The 23,287-nt window shown below is 38.6% G+C and overlaps 1 pseudogene; it reads left to right on the forward strand.

Moving 5' to 3' along the window:
- The first annotated feature begins 21,114 nt into the window (after positions 1–21,114).
- LOC139002104 (small ribosomal subunit protein uS2 pseudogene) lies at positions 21,115–22,077 on the forward strand (annotated as a pseudogene).
- Positions 22,078–23,287: the final 1,210 nt, after the last annotated feature.

Consider the following 23,287-nt stretch of genomic DNA (forward strand, 5'->3'; position numbering starts at 1 on the left):
TTGTGAGAGCTGGATCCCTGAAAGTCATATGGATTTCAGCAAGCAGCTGCATGGAGCCATCAGTCTGCTCTGGATGGAGAACTTGCCCTAGAACACAACTTCTGTTTTGAGCTAGTGCCTGCTGCTCAGCTCCCAAGTGGAGTGTCATCTTGCATGTTTTATGCCACACTTAGTGATCCATCTGGCTGCCCTTCCTTACGCATTACACAATAGGTTATGAACATTAGAGAGTTCCAGAGTTTTCAGCGATGAGGCAAAGGGTCTGTGCACTGCAGTGGCTGGGTATGAAAGCTGACTGCACTGTTACAGGAGTACTGGGGAGAACAGAAGAGACTGGAAAGAGTCCAAAAGCACGTGGAAATATATTTGTTGTTAGATTATAGATCTCTTTGGCATTATTGAACTTAGAAATATTCCAGGAGACAGAGCTTCCCCAAACCTTCTCCCCAGGTTTAGGACCAGAAGCTTCATGTGGGTAAGTCAGGAAGGTTAGGTTTCCCAAGGGATTCTTACCTTGCCAATAGACAGTTCTGGTTTCCTTGAGCCAGCCTCTTTAACAGTTACGGCATAATATATTGGCTTCATATAGTTTTTCATTTTAATATAGACAGTTTCACAGGAGTTCCAACTTTCTGATTGGCCCCACTCTTTAGGAATACAACAATGCAACAGCAAGGTTGATCTTCACAATAGTCAAAACATTTAACAATCAGAATGGCAGAGGCGCATGAATCAAAATGAAGATCTGACCTTTCAGAGTGGGCAGCCCTTTGGCCCTAAGAAAACTCCAGTGGGTCATACTAAGATGGGAACATGGACCTGTTTACTCCCCACCAGCAACTCAGCTTTTCTAAGCTTCAAAACCCCATCTTAACATAACAAAAGGGCCTCTGATCAGTAACTGCAGGCATGGTCATGTTAAAAAAATATTTGATTGTCTTTATCCTTAAAATTACTCAAACTTAAAAATTCAATTAAGAGAGGTAACTGAACACATCATCCCCACTTTTCACCTTGTTTCCCAGATATTCTAATTAGAGATTAATGGTTTCTTAGGGAGACATACCACTTGGGCATACTTATACTAACTTCCATTGATCAGTATGTAGGTATGGCCCCAGCCTAGACATGACCTCAGTTGGCTGCTCCCTGGGCTTCTGAACAGCCCCCACCCCCTGCTCTGAGACTGAGACATACTTGGAATTTTCCTTTTACATGCACTTTAGCACTAACAGACTCATTCCTTTATCATTATTCATTATCCCTCCACTCTTCAGTCCTGTCAACTGTCTAGTCCAGACTAGTCTTAGCACAGTGTCCTGTTTATAATTATAGTTTTAAAACTATGAAGCCATTTATTTATTTACTCACTCATTTATTGTTATTTAATATCATTGGATATAGCAGAGTGAATTAGACTATTAAACTAGGAGACATTTATTTAATGGGATTTGTTTATTTGTTTGTTTTGTGTATCTCTGTTAAAAGTCTTATTCTAGGAGAATGTCAGAATTCCTAAAAAAAATAAACATAAAAAAGTATGAAAGAACAAAAGAAAGTCAGAATCCTATCAAGAGTAAAATAAGTAAATCTCATTTATCAGCACCCTTTCTAAAATTGTTTTTTACTTTGTAAATGGGTGAAAAATCTCTGCTTAGGGAAAAATAACACTGCACCTCTTCCTTTCTGTTAGTATCTATCTTCCTCTCTGCTGCCCTTGACTAGGGCCTCATCTCTTTTATGTTTTATTTGTTTACTTTTTCTTATCTCCCAGAGCTACTGATTTCTGCCTAACCTCTCCAGCGAATCTGAAAACATTTGTGGGGATGAAGGAAATAGTGAGGAGGATATAAAGACTTGCCCCAGGTGCTCCTGCCCAGTACACCTAGATAGAAAGATGGAACCTCCTCCCGCCCCATCCGTTTACCTCCAGGTTGCCTGTTGTACACTTGTTTCCCTTCAGCGGTGTCTCAATGCTGATTTCATCTATATGAAAATATCTTTGGATGGGGGAAGAGAAGCACCAATTCTTCCCAATCTCCATTCTCCAACTTGTCCTTGGATAACTTGCAATGATACTGGTGGCATTTCAATGGAAACAGATGTTTCCTTTTCTCAAATGTTTAGTGTTGCTACAAGATCTGGGTCTTTTGTATGTTATGTTACTCCCCAGGAAGCCTTCCTTAGCTATCTCAGAGAATTTATATTCATCCACAGGACATAAGCTCTTTGAAATCAGGTCTATTTTACTTTATTTTAAATCTGGTTTCCTAGTACCTATTCCAGAGCTTAGGCCATCATAAATTCCTAGAAAATATTTTGTTGAATATATGAATGAATTTATTACTCAATAAGGAAATGGAGTATTTGCATTTTCTACCAGTTTAGAAAAACTCTTGACATTTGCTCTTCTTTGTATCTTGATTATGGGGATTTTTTCCCCTTATCTGGAAGATGTGGGTAGGGAAGACAGACTAGACCGCAGTTGTCTATCAGTTATGCAGGACTAACTAGGATTCAAGAAGTAATGAAAAGGAACACACAGATAATATAATTTTATGTTGTGTGTTCATTGATTGAACTTTGGGACTCCCTCTTGTGAGACAAAATAAATAATTATTTTTCATTCCATTTGGAAGCAAATATAACTGGGTAAAATATAAGTCAATGAGCCCTGGCTGGTTTTGCTCAGTGGATAGAGCGCTTGCCTGAGGACTGAAGGGTCCCAGGTTTGATTCCGATCAAGGATACATGCCCAGGTTGAGGGATCCCCAGTAGGGGGTGTGCAGGAGTCAGCCAATCAATGATTCTCTCTCATCATTGATGTTTCTATCTTTCTCTCCCTCTCCCTTTCTCTCTGAAATCAATAAAAAATATTTTTAAAAATACATAAATCAATGAGAGTCAGGTTAAGATCTCTTCTCTAAATAATTTAAAACCCTCTTTCTTTGTAGTTTTATCAGCAATTGTGGAAATTCAAGGTTTTAGTCATGAAAATTAGAAAGAGAATGGAATTGAGGGACAACTCAATTGAAATGAATACCATTTTTGATGTGAAAAGGTGATTGGATAAAAACATTGTATGTATCTAAGCCACAGTTTCTTCAACAAAACTGAGGCTAAAGACAACTTTTTTTTCCCACCATATAAAGATATTGCAAAGATACTTAAAAGCAATATATATATATATATATATATATATATATATATATTGCTTTCTAAAATCTCAGGATGTGGAGCAAATTGATCCTCTTGATATATATATATATATATATATATATATATATATATATATACAAACTTTAAAAAAAATTTACAAAACATTACAGAAGGGGATGAGGGGAAAAGGCGGGTCCTAATATATGGTGGTGAAAGGAGACAATTTGACTTTGGGTAGTGAGCACATTGTGAAATATACAGATTTTGTAACATAGAAACCCACACCTGAAACCTATATGTTCATGTTAAACAATGTCACCCAATAAATTTAGTTAAAAAAACACAATACAGAAATGTAAAATATGGTATGGCATGGGACTATTATCTCTTATTTCAAGTCTAATACGGCGCTGCTCTTTTAGCTGCAGATATAGGTGTGAACTTTCTGACTTTTCATCAAGAGGAAAAGGAACACGAGATTTCCCGTGAAGAAAAACAAAACTAAAAGCTGAGTGATTTAAGGAAACATGTTAATCATGTCTAATTTCCTACTGGTTTCCTGTAGGGCTGCACTGATGGTTATCTCAGAAAATCTCAGGATGTGGAGTAAATTGATCCTCTTGACACCTTCAGGGCCTTCCCTGGATGGTGGAGACTTCAGATAGAAAAGCAGCTGACCATACTAGTAAAAATAGCACACATAGACATAGTTACAGTATTTGGACCTAAGTTGTCAGCTGCAGATGTGAAGTCTTCTTTACTCTCTAAGATAACCATTTCTTTGAGTGAGGAAGGATTGGGCCAATATTTTCACATTGTTACCTTCTGGGCCTACTCAAAGTCTCTATACTTTACTCATGGATTCCTAATTGCAAGGTACTGTGCTGGTCTGTCATTACCAAATTATATTGTTGTCTTGGGGAAGGTCAGCCATGTTAGTGGTAGAAACCAGAAATAGCAAATACTTACATTGTGCTTACCACCAGGCACTGTGTTAGAAATAATATGAATTCATTTAATCCTCATTGTAATCCTATGAGAAACATTCTAGAAATACATAACTTTATAAATATAGAAACTGAGGCCTAGAGTGGTCAAGTAACTTGTCCAAGGTCACATATCCAAAAGAGTCAAAACATGAGCACCAGTGGCCCAGCTCCAGAGTTGGGTGATAGCTTCAGTTTTAGCTTTACTGAGAAGAATTCAGCTCTGGCAGTTGAATAAATAAGGTGATTTCTTAGTAATTGCTTAAGTTACCCACAAAGATGGTTTTTCAGTATCATTGATAGGAAAATCAAAGGTGACTCTATATAACAATACAATACAATCTGTTCCTCTTTTCAAGTGTCAGTTACACTTAGTATCAGTAAGAGTTAATTACACTTTTGCTATTTCAAGTGGGTAAATTTTGCTTCTCCACTTGATTACAAGCAGGTGGAGAAGAGTGACTATGTTTTAAACTTTTATTACATATCTATATATATATAAAAGGCGATAGCTATGATGTGCAATGACTACCAGGGGCAGATGCTCTATGCACAGGCATGGAAACATGGAACAGACTGAAGAATCCCAGAGGGAAAGGAAGAGGGGGGAGGGTGGGAAGAGATTAACCAAAGATCTTATATGCATACTAGAGGCCCGGTGGGGTCCCTCAGCCTGGCCTGCACCCTCTTGAAACCTGGGACCCCTCAGGGGATGTCAGAGAGCCAGTTACAGCCTGATCCCTGCAGGTCAGGCCAAGGGATCCCACTGGTGCACGAATCCATGCACTAGGCCTCTAGTAATGTATATATTCCTGTGTGCACTGTGTAGGACACATGGTGGGCACCCATAAACAGCATTGATTAGTACAGTCACATTTTTTCCTTTTCTTTTGATACATTTACCCTTTGTCTCCTTGCTCTGAAAGTATTTATAAGATGTAAAGAATTGTCTCCACTGGACTGTGTTTTTACCTCTTTGAACAGCATTCTCTTCTAACTAAAGTGAGAGCACATCTGCCTTTAGGAACTGTACTACCCAGAAGGGAAAAAACTAAAAGGCAACTTCGTAATGTTGGAGGTAGAGTAGTCTGGACAAGCCATGATGGCCTATGTTTCTTATACACTCAAACCTCATTTTTTGAAAGTTTCCCATTTCAAACAATTCGGTTCTCCACCAAGTTGTTCACAGAAAAAAATGTCTCAATTATTAAACCAAACTTTGGTTTTCAACTGACAACCCTTTCATGCTGATACCTTAGCATGACAAAAAGCTTGTCTCTCAGGCATCAAACAAAGGAGAGTATTCTTTTGTTGCTGGCAAAATCAATAGATTAGCACAATTTTAAAACATAAAGAGGCCATCAAGAGTGCTAATGTTGCTAAGGGTGTGAAAGAAGCAATTGAAAAGGTAGAAAAACTGTTGTTGATTTGGATAAAAGAAAAGCGGTTAGCCAATGACAGCATTTCAGAGGCAGAGACAGTGATATGTGAACAAGCAAAGATGCTGAATGATGACCTGGAGTGCTTTAAGGCTAGTTGAGGGTGATTAGATAAATTTAAGAAAAGAAGTGTTTATTTATGGATTAAAGAGTATATTAGGCATGTACTGTATATAAGAAAAGTTAAACAGGGAAGCATTTGGGGGTTTGGAATGAATTAATTCAATTTACATTATTTATAATGGGAAAAAATGATTCGGTTTTAGAACAAATTGCTTCTCGAACAGCCTTCTGGAATAAATTAAGCTCAAGAACCAAGGTTCCACTGTACTTTAAGGGATCAAATGATGAAAGATAAATACCAATACCCTCCCCCAATAGCACTCCATGAAACTGTTGTTGATGGTTGTCAGGACTAGTGCCTGAGTTATATGGGATCTCTCTTTACCTGAATCATTAGTACAGTTGGCATGGCTTGTGGAAGCCTAACCACTCCAGATGTTAATTCTAAATATGGAAAAGAGTAAATTCACATGGAATCTGGCATTAAAATGACTCCTTAAACTAATATGTTTTTCCTCCAGGCACACCAGGCACACCATGTCTATGTTCAAATTTAGGTGGACTGGCAAAGAAAAATATACTCACACATAACACAGGAAAGTATGAAGGTACTCTGCTTAATAAGCTAGGAGAAAGTCTTGATTTCCTAGGTTTTATAAAGAAAAGAGAAGGGAGATTTCAAGGTGGCTGCAGAGTAGGTTAAAGCTACAGTCATTGCTCCTGGTGCCAAACCTGATTTACAGCTAAATTAAAGAGCAACCAAACTGAATAACCAACTAAAGTCTAGCTGAACTGAAATATAACCAAGGATTTACAGAAGAAGCCACATAAAAACTGATAAGAAGGGTGGAGATGGGGAATGGGCTGGCCCCCACACCCATCCATGTGTGTTGGCTGAGAAACGGGAGGGATATCTTGGATGCAAAACTCCTTCCCCCCAGGAACGTGGGGTCTTAATCCCATACAGGGATCCCTAATCCAGAGCAACAGAGAGGAGCCCAAATAGCATCTGGTGGTGAATATTAGTGGGGATTCAGTCTGCCTAGGAGAGAAGGGATTCTGCTAGAGACCCAGATGCTACCTTTCCAGGGTCGAGCACTCCTATTGATATAACACCAGCCTGGGGAGGGCACTGCTCAGTCCTCCAACTATTTGTGACACCATTCTGCTGTGCTCAGGTCCTGCAGAGGGGTCAGCTTGCTGCACTCAGAAGGGATTTTGGGGGTACTCTTTTACTGTAGAAGCTCTTGGTAGAGACTGAGTCAGTGATTGAACTGTGTAGCTTTGGAAAGGGAATCATTCTTCCTTACCTTGAGTGCACAGCCAGCTTGCTCCCTCCCCAACTGATTGAATAACTTGGCCAGCCCTTCCACTTTCTATGGAACCTTCCCTGCTGAGTTCAGTCCCACAGAGGGGTGAGAGTGTCTCTCAGAGCTGGGACTTTTGGAGCATGTCTTAAGGAAGGCTTTTGTCCTGCATTATGGGGGCCACTGCTATCTCCCCTGTGAGCTCAGTCTGTGCTATTTCCCCAGTGGGAGACTCATTTGACTTGCCTTCTGGCAGCTGGTGGGCCCCAACCAGTATGGAAATCTGAGAGCTTCTCAGAGCTGGCACCTTTGGTGCACATCTCCCTCAGAGACGTTTGGTCAGGAAGGGAAAGAAGGCCTGCCCTGCTCCTATAGGCTTGCTGGCACCATACCCAACAGGAGACTGGATCTGCCCTCCCAACTCCTGGTGGCACCTCCCTGTTGAGCTCAGCTTCTCAGGGGGAAGGGAGTGCTGCTTGGAGCTGGGATGTTTGGAGTGTCTCCCTTGAGCACTATTATCTGGGACCAAGCAAAGTTCTTGGTCCCCTCCTGTAGACTTGGCTAAAACCATCCCCAATGAGAATCTTGATCTGTCCTTGTGAGCTCCAGTGATTCTGCCCTGCTGAGTTTACTGTACCTGACCTACACCAGCAGCACACTCCTGGGGGAGCTAGATTTTGAGACTGGAAGATTGAGTGGTATGGCTCTGAGTTAGGGGCTACCTTCCCCTCATTGAGTGCTTGACCATGTGGCCCCCAAGTAGGGGACTCATTAGCCTGATCCTCCTGACCCTCGTCACCCCACCCTACAAAATTCATGATCTATGGAAGGGTCTTGGGTTGTGACCAGCCTATGGTCACAGCTCACTCTACAGTCTTTTTTTAGAAGGCTCTGGAGGAAGACCAGACAACCTCAGGGAGAGGCAGAGTCACTGACAGGTGGAGGCAGACCTCAGGAAACCTCAGACCTTTTATAGATCTTCCTCCAGCTCTTAGCTGGAGAAAGCTGATGCTTGTACACAGATTGGTCCCCCGCAGGCATGTTTATAGTGTACCAGATAGGTACTCCAAGGCAAGTTACACATAATGACTGATATTGACCTATACCTGAACCATGCGCAAGTGTGCCCAGCACCAGCACATCCAGTGGTGGTCTTCAGACCACACCCAACTAGCCACACAAGTAGCATGTGCAGAGGGAGATTCTGGCAGGCAACAGACCCTGCTAGTAACAACTCCACCTTGAAGGACAGCCCCTGCACAACAACTCATGCATAGAGATCATGGTTTATTCTTATAGTCAGCTAGCCTCAAGAGTTAACTCCACCCACAATAGGGCCAACAGCATTGAAGACTCAACTACAACAGGAGAGTGCACAAACCCACAAGAAACATTCCTGGAACACTGAGCTCAGGTGTTCTGGAAGATTGTGCCACTGAGCCACAAAAGACCTACATCATAAAGCCATCATAACAAGTTTGGGAATCATAGTAGATCTACCTAGTATACAGAGACAAAATGGGGAGACAAATATGCCCCAAATGAAAGAGCAAGAGAAATCTCCAGAAAAAGAATTAAATGAAATGGAAGCAACCAAGATACCAGATGCATAGTTTAAATCAATGGTTATAAGGATGCCCAAGAACCTTGGGGAAGAATGGATGATCTCAGTGAGAATTTAAACAAAGAGATAATAACCATTAAAAAGTACATGGAAATCATAAAAAAAAGAACCAGTCAAAAATTAAGATACAATATCTGAAATGAAAAACACACTAGAAAAAATTGGCTGGAGCCAATGATTCAATCAGCAAATTAGAGGACAAGATAGCAGTAAGCACCCAAACAGAACATCCAAAAGAAAAAAGAATTTAAAAAATGAGGGGGGTCTAAGGGACTTCTGGGACAATATCAAGTATAATATCCACATAATATGGGGAACCAGAAGGAAAAGAGAGTGAGCAAGGGACAGAGAACCTGTTTGAAGAAATAGTGACTGAAAATTTCCCTAACCTGATAAAGGAAAAAGTCACACAAGTTCAGGAAGCACAGAGACTTTCTATCAAGAGGAACCAAAAGAGGCCCACAACAAGGTATATCATAATTAATATGGAACAGGTTAAAGACAAAGAGAGTATCTTAAAAGCAGCAAGAGAGACAGTTAGCTACTTACAAGGGAGCTTCCATAAAGATGTCAGCTGATTTCTAAATAGGAACACTTTAGGCCAGAAGGGATTTACATGATATATTCAAAGTGATGGAAAGCAAGGACTACAACCAAGACTATTCTATCCAGCAAGGCTATCATTTAAAATTAAAGGTGAAATAAACTGTCTCTCAGCAAAAACGAACAAATAAAAAATCTAAAGGAGTTTATTACCATCACCAAACCAGTACTGCAAAAAATGTAAAAGGACTTGCTTTAAGAAGAAGAAAGCAGCCCTAAGCAATTTGGCTCAGTGGATAGAGCATTGGCCTGCAGACTAAAGGGTCCCAGGTTTGATTCTGGTCAAGGGCATGTACCTTGGTTGTGGGCACGTCCCCAGTAGGGGGTGTGCAGGAGGCAGCTGATCGATGTTTCTCTCTCATCGATGTTTCTAACCCTCCCAAATTTGGAATGAGACTTCTGAGAAAGAAGGCCTGCATTCTGGGAAGGGGCCATGAGACCATATCTCAAGGCCTGGCCTGGTTCCAGCACTGACAACTCTGTCTGGGGCATAGTTTATGGCCTCTCTGGAATGGGAGTAGTCTTATTTTCCTTATTATTTAAGCAAGCAAGTGTTTATAGAAGCCAAAATAGCAGGGTTAAAATTTCAAACATCAGTTTTTATATAAGATGGATGCTTCATTCCCCACTGGTTTTATGTACATGAGTCAAATCATTGACTCTTTTGGGTCATTGTTGGGAAGGGAGTTATATTGATCCCTGAGATCTATAAGCTTGATAGAATTAATTCACTGCTGAATAAAGTCGGTGGGCCAGTTTATAAGATAAGGGCCCACAATGAAGGTCAGGAGTAATCTTTAGAGGGTCCAAAGAGTCCTGGACTCTCTATTTTGCCTGGGCTGCCTTAAGCCAGGTGTGATGAAGCCATGTCGGGATCCCATTGACCTTGACTGCTGTGGAGGTGGTCAAGATGATGGTGTGTGGTCCTTTCCAGGTAGGAGTCAGTCTTTGGGTGGTAAATTTCTTTACCCAAACAGAGTCACCAGGGCGGAAGGGATGAACCGGATCAGAAGTTGTCACAGGCAGAGTGTCTCAGACGTGCTTCTGGACTGCTTTCTGGGTGGACTGTAAAGCCTGTAAGAACTTGAGTAAAGATTGGTTATGGATTTCAGCTTTTCTAGATTGAGTTTCCATGTAAGCTGGTGAGGTGGGTAGGTAAGGGTCTGGAAGAGTCACTAGAATCTGTAGAGGCCCCACTGGTTTTAGGGCAGCCTCCCAGGCTGCTTTATCTGCAGCTTAGTTCCCTCTTCCTTCTGGGGAGTCCCCTTGTCTCACATACGTAGAGGTGGAGAGACTTAGTTACATTTGGTAGTGCTAGTTGGCCCATCGTCCTTGCTCTGCTCATGTCTGTCTTACTGCCTAATATATCCCTCTCCCTTCCTCTCTGTAAAAAATTAATAAAGTATATTTTTAAAAAAGAAGAAAGCAAAATAAATATATAGAGAGTAACATAGGTATAAAGAATAAAATGGCGACAAATATTTACCTATCAATAACAACCTTAAATGTAAAGAGATTAAGTGCTCCAATATGGTAGTTGAATAGATAAGAAAACATGGACCATATATATGGTGTCTACCAGAGACCCACCTCAGGAAAATAGATACACACAGACTGAAAGTGAAGGGGTGGAAAAAAATATTCCATGTAAATGGAAACAACAACAAAAAGATATGGTATCAAACCTTGTAAGGGACAAAATGGACTACAAAATAAGGCCATAAAAGAGACAGAGAAGTTCACTACAATTATACTAAGGGGATCTATCCAACAAGATAATATAGCCCTTATAAACATACATGCACCCAATATAGGAGCACTTAAATATATAAAGAAAATATTGGTGGACATTAAAGAAGAGATCATAGCAGGGATTTTAACACCTCATTAACATGGATAGTTCTTCCAGAAATAAAATCAATGAGGCAATAGCAATCTAAAATGTCACACTGAATTAGACGGATTTAATTGATATTTATAGAACAAAGCAGCAAAATATACATTCTTCTCAAGTGCACATGGAAAATTCTCAAAGATGGACCACATGTTAACATAAAATAAGTCTTAATAAATTCAAGAAGATTGAAATCATATCAAGTATCTTCTCTGACCACAATGGTATGAAACTAGAAATCAATTACAATTAAAAATCTGAAAACCACTCAAACATATGGAAGCTAAATAACATGTTATTAAACAATGAATAAGATCAAGGGAGAAATCCAAAATTACCTGGAGATAAATGAAAATGAACATACAAGAATCCAAAATCTATAGGACACAGTGGAAGCACTGTGAGGGAAGCTCATAGCATTACAGGCCTATCTCAAGAAGCAAGAAAAATCTCAAATAAACAATCTAACCATACACCTAAAAGAATTAGAAAAAGAATAACAAATAAAGCCCAAAGTAAATAGAAAGAATGAAAATAAAAATTAGAGCAGAAATAAATGATATAGAGACTAAAAAAAATTATACAAAGATCAATGAAAGCAAAGGTGGTTTTTTGTTTGTTTGTTTTATTAAAGATAAAAAAAGATTGACTAAACTAACCAGACTCATCAAGAAAAAGAGAGAGAGAACCCAAAGAAACAAAATCAGAAATGAGAGAGAAGTAAAACTGCCATCACAAAAAAACAAAGGATTATAAGAAATTATTATGAATAACTATATGCCAACAAATTGGACAACCTGAGTGAAAGGAATAAATTGCTAAAAACATACAAACTTCCAAGTCTAAATGAGAAAGAATCAGAAAATCTAAATGCACCAATTCCAACTAATGAAATCGAAGCAGTAATAACAAAACTTGCAGCAGCCCTAGCCAGTTTGGCTCAGTGGATAGAGTGTTGGCCTGCGGGCTGAAAGGTCCTGGGTTCAATTCAGGGCAGGGGCACATGCGCGGGTTATGGGCTCGATCCCCAGTGGGGGGCATGCAGGAGGAGGTCTATCCATGATTCTCTCTCATCATTGATGTTTCTGTCTCTCTCTCTCCCTCTCCCTTCCTCTCTGAAATCAATAAAAATATATTTTAAAAAAACGCACAAACAAGCAAACAAAACAAAACTCGCAGCAAACAAACTGACTTCACAGGACAATTCTGCCAAACATTCAAAGAAGAACTAATACCTATGCTTCTCAAATTATTCCAAAAAAATTCAAGAGGAAAGAAGACTTCCAAGGTCATTTTATAAGACCAGCATTATCCTAATTCCAAAACCAGACAAAGGTACTACAAAGAAAGAAAATTATAAGCCAATATATCTGATGAACATAGATGCTAAAATCCTCTGCAAAATGTTAACAAATTGAATCCAGCAATACATTAAAAAGATCATACACCATGATCAAGTGGGACTTATTCCAAGGATACAAGGTTATTTCATAAACATGATACATGACATAAACAAAATGAAGGACAAAAATTGCATGATCATATTAATAGATGCAGAGAAAGCATTTGATAAAATCCAGCACCCATTTATGAAAAACAAACAAACAAACAAACAAACAAACGCCTCTCAGCAAAGTTGGAATAGAGGGAGCATAGCTCAATATAATAAAGGTCATTTATGACAAGCATATAGCCAACATTATACTCAATGGGCAAAAACTAAAAGCATTTCCCTAAAGATGAGGAACAAGAGATATCCACTTTCACCACTCTTATTCAACATAGTACTGGAAGTCCTAGCCACAGCAATCAGACAAGAAGAAGAAATAAAAGGGATCCAAAGTGGAAAGGAGGAAGTGAAATTGTCATTAGTCATAGGTGACATGATATTATATGTAGAAAATCCCAAAGACTATGAAAAATTAATGGTTCCAATAAGTGAATATGGTAAAGTAGCAGGATACAAAATTTAAGTTCAGAAATTGGTGGAATTTTTATATGCCAATAATGAACCAACAGAAAAAGAAATTAAGAATTCAATCACTCCTGGCCAGGTGGCTCAGTTGGTTAGAGCATTCTGAGAGGCCAGGTTGCAGGTTCAATCCCTGGTCAGGGTACATGTAAGAATTAACCAATGAATACATAAATAAGTGGAACAATAAATTGATGTTTTTCTCTCTCCCTTCCTCTCTCTCTCTCTTAAGTCAATAAATAAAAAAGTAAGAAAATCCCATTTACTATTGCAACAACAAAAAAATAAGGTAACTAGGAATAAATTTAACCAAGGATGTAAAGACCTGTACCTAGAAAATTCTAAGATATCGAAGAAATTGAAAAAGATACAAATAAGTGGAAGTATATACCATATTTGCGAATAGGAAAATTTATCATCATTAAATTGTCCATATTCCCCAAAGCAATCTACAGATGCCAAAAAATTCCTATTAAAATACCAATGGCATATCTCACAGATCTAGAACAAATATTCAAAAAATGTATATGGAGCCTCAAAAAACCCTGAATAGCCTAAGCAATCTTTTTTAGATTTTTGTTTGTTTGTTTGTTTTTGTTAATCCTCATCTGAGGATATTTTTCCATTGATTTTTAGGGAGAGTGGAAGAGAGAGGGGAAGACAGAAACATCAATGTGAGAGAAACACTTCAATTGGTTGCCTCCTGCACATGCCCTGACAAGGGCCCAGGCCAGGGAGGAGCCCGCAACCAAAGTACAGGGATCGAACCCAAGACCCTTTGGTCCACAGGCCGATGCTCTACTCACTGAGTCAAACCGGCTAGAGCTGCCTAAGCGATCTTGAGAAAGAAGAACAAAGTTGGAGGTTTCACACTACCTGATATTTAACTATACTATAAGGCCATAGTAATCAAAACAGCATGGTATTTATACAAGAACAGGCATATAGATCAATGGAACAGAATAGAGAGCATAGAAATAAACTCACACCTTTATGATCAATTAATATTTGATAAAGGAGGCAAGAACATACAATGGAGTAAGGCAGTCTCTTCAAAAAATAGTGTTTGGAAAATTGGACAGATTGGCAAAAAAGAAACTAGACCACAAATTTGCACCATACACAAGAATAAAAAAATGAATAAGAGACTCTAATGTAAGTTGTGAAACAATAAAAATCCTAGAAGAAAAATCTAGGACATTTCTCATAGCAATATTTTTGCCAATACATCTTCTCTGGCAAGGAAAGCAGAGGGAAAAATAAACAAATGGTACTACATCAAACTAAAAAGCTTTTGCACAGCAAACAAAACCATTAACAAAATTAAAAAGGAATTCACCAAATTGGAGAACATATTTGCAAATGATACATCTGATAAGGGCTTAATTTCAAAAATATATGAAGAACATATAAAACTCAACACCAAGAAGATAAATAACCCAATTAAAAAATGGGTAAAGGACTTGAATAAACACTTCTCCAAAGAGGACATATGGATTGTCAATAGACATATGAAAAAATGCTTAACATCATTAATTGATTAAACAAATTAAACAAATTAAAACTACAATGAGGTATCACCTCATACCTGGTAGAATGGCTACCATCAATAAATCAACAAGTGCTGGAGAGGATGTGGAGAAAAAGAGAACCATTGTACACTGTTTTGGGGACTACAAACTGGTGTAGCCACTGTGGAATGTTTTGTCAAAACATTAAAAATGGATCTACCTTTTGACCCAGCAGTCCCACTTATGGGAGTATATCTGAAGAAACCTGAAACACTAATTTGAAAGAATATATGCACCCATATTCTCATTGCAGCATATTTACAATAGCCCAAATCTGGAAATAGCCCACATGCCCATCAGTAGATGAGTGGATAAAAAAAGCAGTGATGCATTTACACAATGGAATACTACTCAGCCATAAAAATGAAGGAAATTTTTTTGTTTGTTTGTTTGTTAATCCTCAACCTTCACCTGAGGATATTTTTCCATTGATTTTTAGAGTGCATGGAAGAGTGGGAGGGAGGTGGAGAGCAAAAGAGAGAGAGCCAGACAGAGGGAGAGAGAGAGAGAGAGAGACATTGATGTGAGAAACACATCAATTGATTGCCTCCCACACCCATGCACCTCAACCAGGGTTGGTGATAGAACCTGCAACCCAGGTATGTGCCCTTGACTGGGAATTGCACCTGAGGATATTTGGAGCAAAGTCCAACACTCTAACCACTGAGCACAACAGCCAGGGGAAATTTTAAAAAATTTGTACATATATAAATATTATATATATAAATATATATATATTAAAATTATTATTTATTATTATTTTTATTGATTATTTTGTTTTTTACTTTTCTTCTTATACACTCATTCTCTTTCTACATCCTCTATATTGAATTGTGGCCATTCCCCCATTCATTCAATTCCTTTACCTTCTGGAAAAAAGCCCTGCCCTCCTTTTTTTCTGGATGTTTGTTGTTTGCATTTTTTGGTTTAGTTGTTGGTTTTGTGGAGTTTTCCCCCACATACATATATTTTATTCCTTTTTTCTTCTTTTTCTTTTCTCTCTTACTTTTTTTCCTTTTCTCAATATCATTTTTGCACTCTTTTTTCTCCCTTAATTCTTTTTTCTCTGGTGGTCACCTTTACTTGGGGTTATCAGTGTTGTGAATACGCTCATGTTTTGTTCCCTCTGCATTGTGTCTTGTTGAGTAGTATTTTGTGCCTTTTGGTCAATGTGGTAGAGAGTGAGCCACATAACCAGACACCCTGAGAAGAGCAAAAATGGGGAGACAAAGAAACACCCCCATATGAAAGAAAAGGAGTAATCACTGGGAAAGAAAATAAATGAAATGGAGGCAAGCAATTTGTCAGAGGAAGAATTCAGAGCAATGGTCATAAGGACACTGAAAAGGATGGAAGACAAATTCAACAACTTGTGTAGGAATCAAGAGGAAATGAAGAAGAACCAAGAGAAAATGAAAAATGACATAGCTGCAATAGAGAACACAAAAGAAAGCATCAACAGTAGACTAGAAGAAACTGAGGACTGCATCAGTGAGCTAGAAGACAAGGTAGGAAAAAACACCCAAGCAGAGCAGTAACTGGAAAAAAAATACTTAAAAAACAGGAGGAGAGCCTAAGGGAGCTTTGGGACAACAGGAAATGAAACAACAATCGCATAATAAAGGTACCAGAAGGAGAGGAAACTGAGCAAGGAATAGAGAACCTGTTTGAAGAAATACTGACAGAAAACTTCCCTGATATAGGGAAGAAAAAACTCACACAAGTCCAAGAAGCTCACAGAGTCCCAAAAAAGAAGAACACAAAAAGACCCACACCACGACACATAATTAAATTGCCAAACACCAATGACAAAGTAAGAAACTTAAAAGCTGCCAGGGAGAGAAAGAAAGTTACCTACAAGGGATCTCCCCAGCAGTTCTCAACCTGTGGGTCGTGACCCCTTTGGTGGTTGAACGACCCTTTCACAGGGGTCGTCTAAGACCATCCTGCATATCAAATATTTATATTATGATTCATAACAGTAGAAATATTACAGTTATGAAGTAGCAACGAAAATAATTTTATGGTTGGGTCACAACATGAGGAACTGTATTTAAAGGGCCAGAAGGTTGAGAACCACTGCATTAGACTAACAACTGATTTCTCAACAGAAACACATCAGGCCAGAAGTGAATGGAATGAAATGTACAAAGTGATGCAAAACAAAGGACTGAATCCAAGAATACTATACCCAGAAAGGTTATCATTCAAAATTGAAGGTGAAATCAGGAGCTTCACAGACAAAAAAAAAAAGGGATAAGGGAGTTTATCTCTACCAAGCCAGCAATGCAAGAAATGCTAAAGGGTCTGCTGTATAAAGAAGAAATAGGAAGAGAAGAAGGAACACGGGCATAAAGAAGAAAAATAGCAACAAACAAGTACCTATCAATAATAACCTTAAATGTAAATGGATTAAATGCTCCAATCAAAAGACATATGGTCACTGAATGGATAAGAAAACATGACCCATGTATCTGCTGTATACAAGAGTCCCACCTCAGAACAAAGGACTCACACAGACTGATAGTGAAGGGATGGAAAAAATTTTTCAGACAAATGGAAATGAAAAAGAAGCTGGGGTAGCAATACTTATATCTGACAAATTAGACTTCAAAGTGAAGGCTATAACAAGAGATAAGGAAGCCCACTTTATAATCCTAAAGGGAGCAATTCAACAAGAGGATATAACTCTGGTAAACATATGTATACCCAATACAGGAGCACCCAAATACATAAAAAAAAACTTCTGTACGATATCAAGGGAGAGACTGATAGCAACAGAGTCATAGTAGGGGACTTTAATACCCCATTGATAGCATTCGATAAATCCTCTAAACAAAAAATCAGCAAAGAAAGATCAATCCTAAATGATTCACTAGATCAGATGGACTTGACTGACATCTTCAGAACATTTCACCCAAAAGCTACAGAATATACATTCTTCTCAAGGGCACACAGGACATTTTCAAAGATAGATCACATATTGGGACACAGGCAAAGCCTCTTCAAATTCAAGAAATCATATCAAGCATTTTCTCAGACCACAGTGGCATAAAATTAGAAATCAACAACAATAAAAACAATGAAAAAAATCAAAACTTGGAGACTAAATAGCATGCTATTAAACAATGATTGGGTTACCAAAGAGATCAAAGAAGAAATAAAAATCATCCTCATAACAAATGACAATGAAAATACAACAATCCAAAATCTATGGGACACAATGAAAGCAGTCTTGAAATGGAAGTTCATAGCTCTACAGGCCTACCTCAAAACAAGAAAAAATGATAATAAATTATCTAACCCTATAACCTAAAGAATTAGAAAGAGGGTAACAAGAAAAGCCCAGAGTAAACAGAAAGAAGGAAAGAATAAAGGTCAGAGCAGATATAAACAACATAGAGACAAAAAAAATATACAATACAAAAGATCAATAAAACCAAGAGCTGGATCTTTGAAAGGATAAGCCTCTAGCTAGGCTCACCAAGAAGCAAAGAGAGAGGACCCAAATAAACAAAATCAGAAATGAAAGAGGTGAAGTAACAACTGACGCCACAGACATACAAAAATTGTAAAAAAAAAAAAATACTATGAACAACTCTATTTCAAAAAAAAACTGGACAACCATGATGAAATGCACATATTCCTAGAAAAATACAAGCTACCAAAGCTCAATCAAGAAGAATAAGAAAACCTGAATAGGCTGATAACTACCGAAGAAATTGAAGCAGTAATCAAAAACAAACAAAAAGCCCTGGTCTGGAAGGCTTTACAGGGGAGTCCTACCAAGCATTCAAAGAAGAACTAAAACCTATCCTACTCAGACTATTCTGAAAAATTCAAGAGGAAGGCACACTTCCAAGCTCTTTCTATGCATCCAGCATTACCCTAATTCCAAAACCAGATAAAGATGCCACAAAGAAAGAGAACTATTGGCCAATATCCTTGATGAACATAGATGCTAAAATCCTCAACAAAATTCTAGCAAATCGGATTCAGTATTCCATTAGAAAGATCATACACCATGACTAAGTGGGATTTATTCCTGGGATGCAAGGGTGGTACAATATCCACAAATCAATAAATGTGATACATCACATAAACAAATTGAAAGACAAAAGTCCCATAATCATATCAATCAATACAGAAAAAGCATTTGAAAAATACCCTTTCTTGTCAAAAACACCCAGCAAAGTGGAAATAGAGGGATTATACCTCAACATAATAAAAGCCATATATGACAAACCTACAGCCAACATCATATTCAATGGGCAAAAACTAAATTCATTTTTCCTAAGAACAGAAACAAGACAGGGATGCCCACTTTCACCATTCCTGTTCGATATAGAACTGGAAGTGCTAGCCAGAGCATCAGACAAGAAGAAATAAAAGACATCCAAATTGGAAAAGAAGTAAAACTGTCATTATTCACAGATGACATGATACTGTACATGGAAAACCCCAAAGACTCCATCAAAAAATTACTAGACTTAATAAATGAATTCGGCAATGTATCAGTATACAAAATTAACACCCAGAAATATATGGATTTTTTATACACCAACAATGAACTCACAGAAAGAGACACTAAAAAAAAATCCCGTTTACCATTGGACCAAAAAAGTTAAGATACCTAGGAATAAAATTAACTAAAAAGGTAAAAGACCTGTACTCAGAAAACTACAGGACACTGAAAAAAGAGATAGAGGTAGACATAAAAAATGGAAGAATATACGGTGCTCATGGATTGGTAGAATCATTATCATCAAATGTCCATACTACCCAAAGCAATTTATAGATTCAATGCAATCCCCATTAAAATACCAATGTCATATTTCACAGACTTAGAACAAACTGTCCAAAAATTCATCTGGAATAAAATAAGACCCCAAATAGCCACAGCAATCCTGAGAAAGAAGACCAAAGTTGGAGGGATCACAATACCAGATATCAAGCTGTATTACACAGCCACAGTTCTCAAAACTGCCTGGTACTGGCACAAGAACAGACATATAGACCAATGGAACAGAACAGAGAATCCAGAAATCAACCCAAGCCATTATGCTCAATTAATATTTGACAAAGGAGTCAAGAGCATAAAATGGAATCAAGACAGTATCTTCAATAAATGGTGCTGGGAAATTTGGTCAGATACATGCAAAAAAAAAAAAAAAAATGAAACTAGACCACCAGCTTACACCATACACAAAAATAAACTCAAAATGGATAAAGGACTTAATGTAAGACAGGAAACCATAAAAATCTTAGAAGACTCCATAGGCAGCAAAATATCAGACATATGTCATAGCAATATCTTCACAACTCCTAGGGCAATGGAAACTAAGGAGAAAATAAAGAAATGTGACTACAACAAAATAAAAAACTTCTGTACAGCAAAATAAACCATCAACAAAACAATAAGAAATTCCACTGCATGGGAGAACATATGTGCCAATGCTATTTCAAATGAGGGTTTAATCTCCAATATTTACAGGGAACTCATACAACTTAACAAATGGAAGACAAACAATCCGATCAAAAAATGGGCAAAGGACCTAAATAGACACTTTTCCAAAGAGGACATACAGAAGGCTGAGAGACATATGAAAGCATGCTCAAAGTCACTAATCATCCGAGAGATGTAAATCAAAACAACAGTTCGGTACCATCTCACACCTGTCAGAATGGCTATTATCAACAAATTAACAAACAACTTCTGTCAAGGATGCGGAAAAAAAGGAACCCTCATGCACCAATGGTGGGAATGCAGACTGGTGCAGCTACTGTGGAAAACAATATGGAGTTTCCTCAAAAAACTAAAAATGGAACTCCCATTTGACCCAGTGATCCCATTTCTAGGAATATATCCCAAGAAATCAGAAACACCAATCAGAAAGGATATATTCACCCCTATGATCATAGCAGCACAATTTACAATAGCTAAGATTTGGAAACAGCCTAAACGCCCATCAGCAGATGAGTGGATTAAAAAACTGTGGTACATCTACACAATGGAATACTATGCTGCTGTAAAAAATAAGGAACTTTTACCATTTGCAACAGCATGGATGGACCTGGAGAGCATTATGCTAAGTTAAATAAGCCAGTCCGAGAAAGATAAATATCATATGATCTCACTCATATGTGGGATATAATCATGAACATAAACTAATGAACAAAAATAGATCCAGCTTTCTGCTATCCAGGGAGGGCTCCATATGGCGTTGTTCTAGGTCAGTGGTTCTCAACCTTAGCTGCACATTAGAATCACCTGGGAATCTTTTTAAAATCCTTATTTCTGGGCCTCATCCTCCGGAAATTTTGTTTCTTTGTTACTAATGTTGTGGCCCCACCCCATAACAAAGAAACAGAATTTCCGGAGGATGAGGCCCAGAAGTCAGGGTTTTAAAAAGATTCCCAGGTGATTCTAATATGCAGCCAAGGTTGAGAACCACTGTCCTAGGTTCCCTGGTAACTTAACAGGAAACTTTTCACAATGTCCGGAGCCCTCAGTGTCCTGCAAACGAAGGAGGAGGATGTCCTCAAATTTTTTGCAGCAGGAACCCACTTAGGTGGCACCAACCTTGACTTCCAAATGGAACAGTACATCTACAAAAGGAAAAGTGATGGCATCTACATCACCAATCTGAAGAGAACCTGGGAGAAGCGTCTGCTGGCAGCTCGTGCCATTGTTGCCATCAAACCCCAGCTGACGTCAGTGTCATATCGTCCAGGAATACTGTCCAGCGAGCTGTGCTGAAGCTTGCTGCTGCCACTGGAACCACTCCTATTGCCGGCCGCTTCACTCCTGGAACCTTCACCAACCAGATCTAGGCAGCCTTCTGGGAGCCAAGACTTCTGGTGGTTACTGATCCCAGGGCTGACCACCAGCCTCTCACAGAGAGAGGCGTCTTATGTTAACCTGCCCACCATTGCTCTGTGTATCACAGACTCTCCTCTGTGCTTTGTGGGCATTGCCATCTCTTGCAACCAGGGGGCTCACTCAGTGGGTCTGATGTGGTGGATGCTGGCCCGGGAAATACCACTATGCGTGGCACCATCTCCCATGAACACCTGTGGGAAGTCATGCCTGATGTTTACTTCTACAGAGATCCTGAAGAGATTGAAAAGGAAGAGCAGGCCGCTGCTGAAAAGGCTGTGACCAAGGAGGAATTTCAGGGTGAATGGAATGCTCCTGCTCCTGAGTTCACTGCTGCTCATCCTGAGGTTGCAGACTGGTCTGAAGGCGTGCAGGTGCCCTCTGTACCCATTCAGCAGTTTCCTACTGAAGACTGGAGTGCTCAGCCTGCCACTGAAGACTGGTCTGCAGCCCCCACTGCTCAGGCTACTGAATGGGTAGGAACAACCACTGAGTGGTCCTAAGCTGTTCTTCCACAAATTCTTAACAGAACGGAAATAAGGTTGATGGAAAATAAACAGTTTTTAAAAGTAAAAAATAAAAAAATATATATAGATCCAGAGACAAGGGGCAGGGGGCAGGGGGAGAGGATGTTTAGAGATTAACCAAAGGACTTGTATGCATGCAAGCATGCATATTAGCATAACCAATGGACACGGACACTGGGGAAGTGGGGCTTGCCCTTGGGGGTGTGTGTTCAATCAGGGAAAAAGGGACGTATGTAATACTTTAAACAATAATAATAATAATAAAAAGGAAACTATATGCTCCCTTTCTTCTGGGCCCTTTTTTCCTTACTAGTGGAAATAAAAAAAACGTAATGTTTTCATATCTAATTTTAAAAATTCTACCCTAACCATACTAAATTAGTTGATCAAAAAGCAAGGGAGTATGGAAAGTTTAGCTAAGATTTTTCTAATTAATCTTGTTATAATGGTAAAATAGAGTACACTTGAGAGATGGAATGAAAATTCTTGTAAAGAACTTTTTACTTTTTAATTTTGAGTTCACTGTTACTTATTAAACAGATTCATGTTTGCACTAGGCACTAAGAATACAGCAATAAACTCCACATGTTTTAAGCACATATCCCAAAGTATCAAAGAATTGTTAACAAAGGAGAGTTAGGTGGAGGTAGTAGAAATAGTTTTCTGCCAGCCTGTGTTGATGATATTTTACAGTCAATATAACCATTTGATTCCACTGAGGATATGACAGACTGGACAATGTTTTATGGGAGAGCTTACCTACTACCCTGACACAATCGTGGTTAAAGGGAATGGTAATGACCCACATTGCATGGAGGCCTTAGTATGAGAATGCAGGTGTAAGAGTTCAATCCATATGATTTCAAAATAAGCCAAACTGAGCCAGAATTTTCTTAGGCAATGTGAGCCAGTGCTCTCCAGTAGGGCAGAGATGTGTGACTCTACATTTATATATGCTAAGTGTAAGACCTAGGGAACTATAATAATATAATCACTTTGGTGGTTGGAACAAGATTTATTTCACTGATGAAAATACACTGGACCTAGATCAAGAGAGCTTGTCAATGGATTATTAGGGTGAATGGAATGCTGTGGAAGTATTTAGCTAACATTTAAAAACAAACTCTTAATTAAAAGCATTTGTGATGAGGCTCAATCCTGGTATTTGTTCTTGGATTAATTCTTTATTGCAGTTCTAACCAAGTTGCTCAAGTAAGTGTAAATATATATTTGTACCAAACACCAAAAACCCATGCATTTAC

This window comes from Myotis yumanensis, unplaced genomic scaffold (genome assembly GCF_028538775.1).
Source record: "Myotis yumanensis isolate MYYU_CA2020_CCGP unplaced genomic scaffold, mMyoYum1.0.hap1 SCAF_2, whole genome shotgun sequence".
Lineage (NCBI taxonomy): Eukaryota > Metazoa > Chordata > Mammalia > Chiroptera > Vespertilionidae > Myotis > Myotis yumanensis.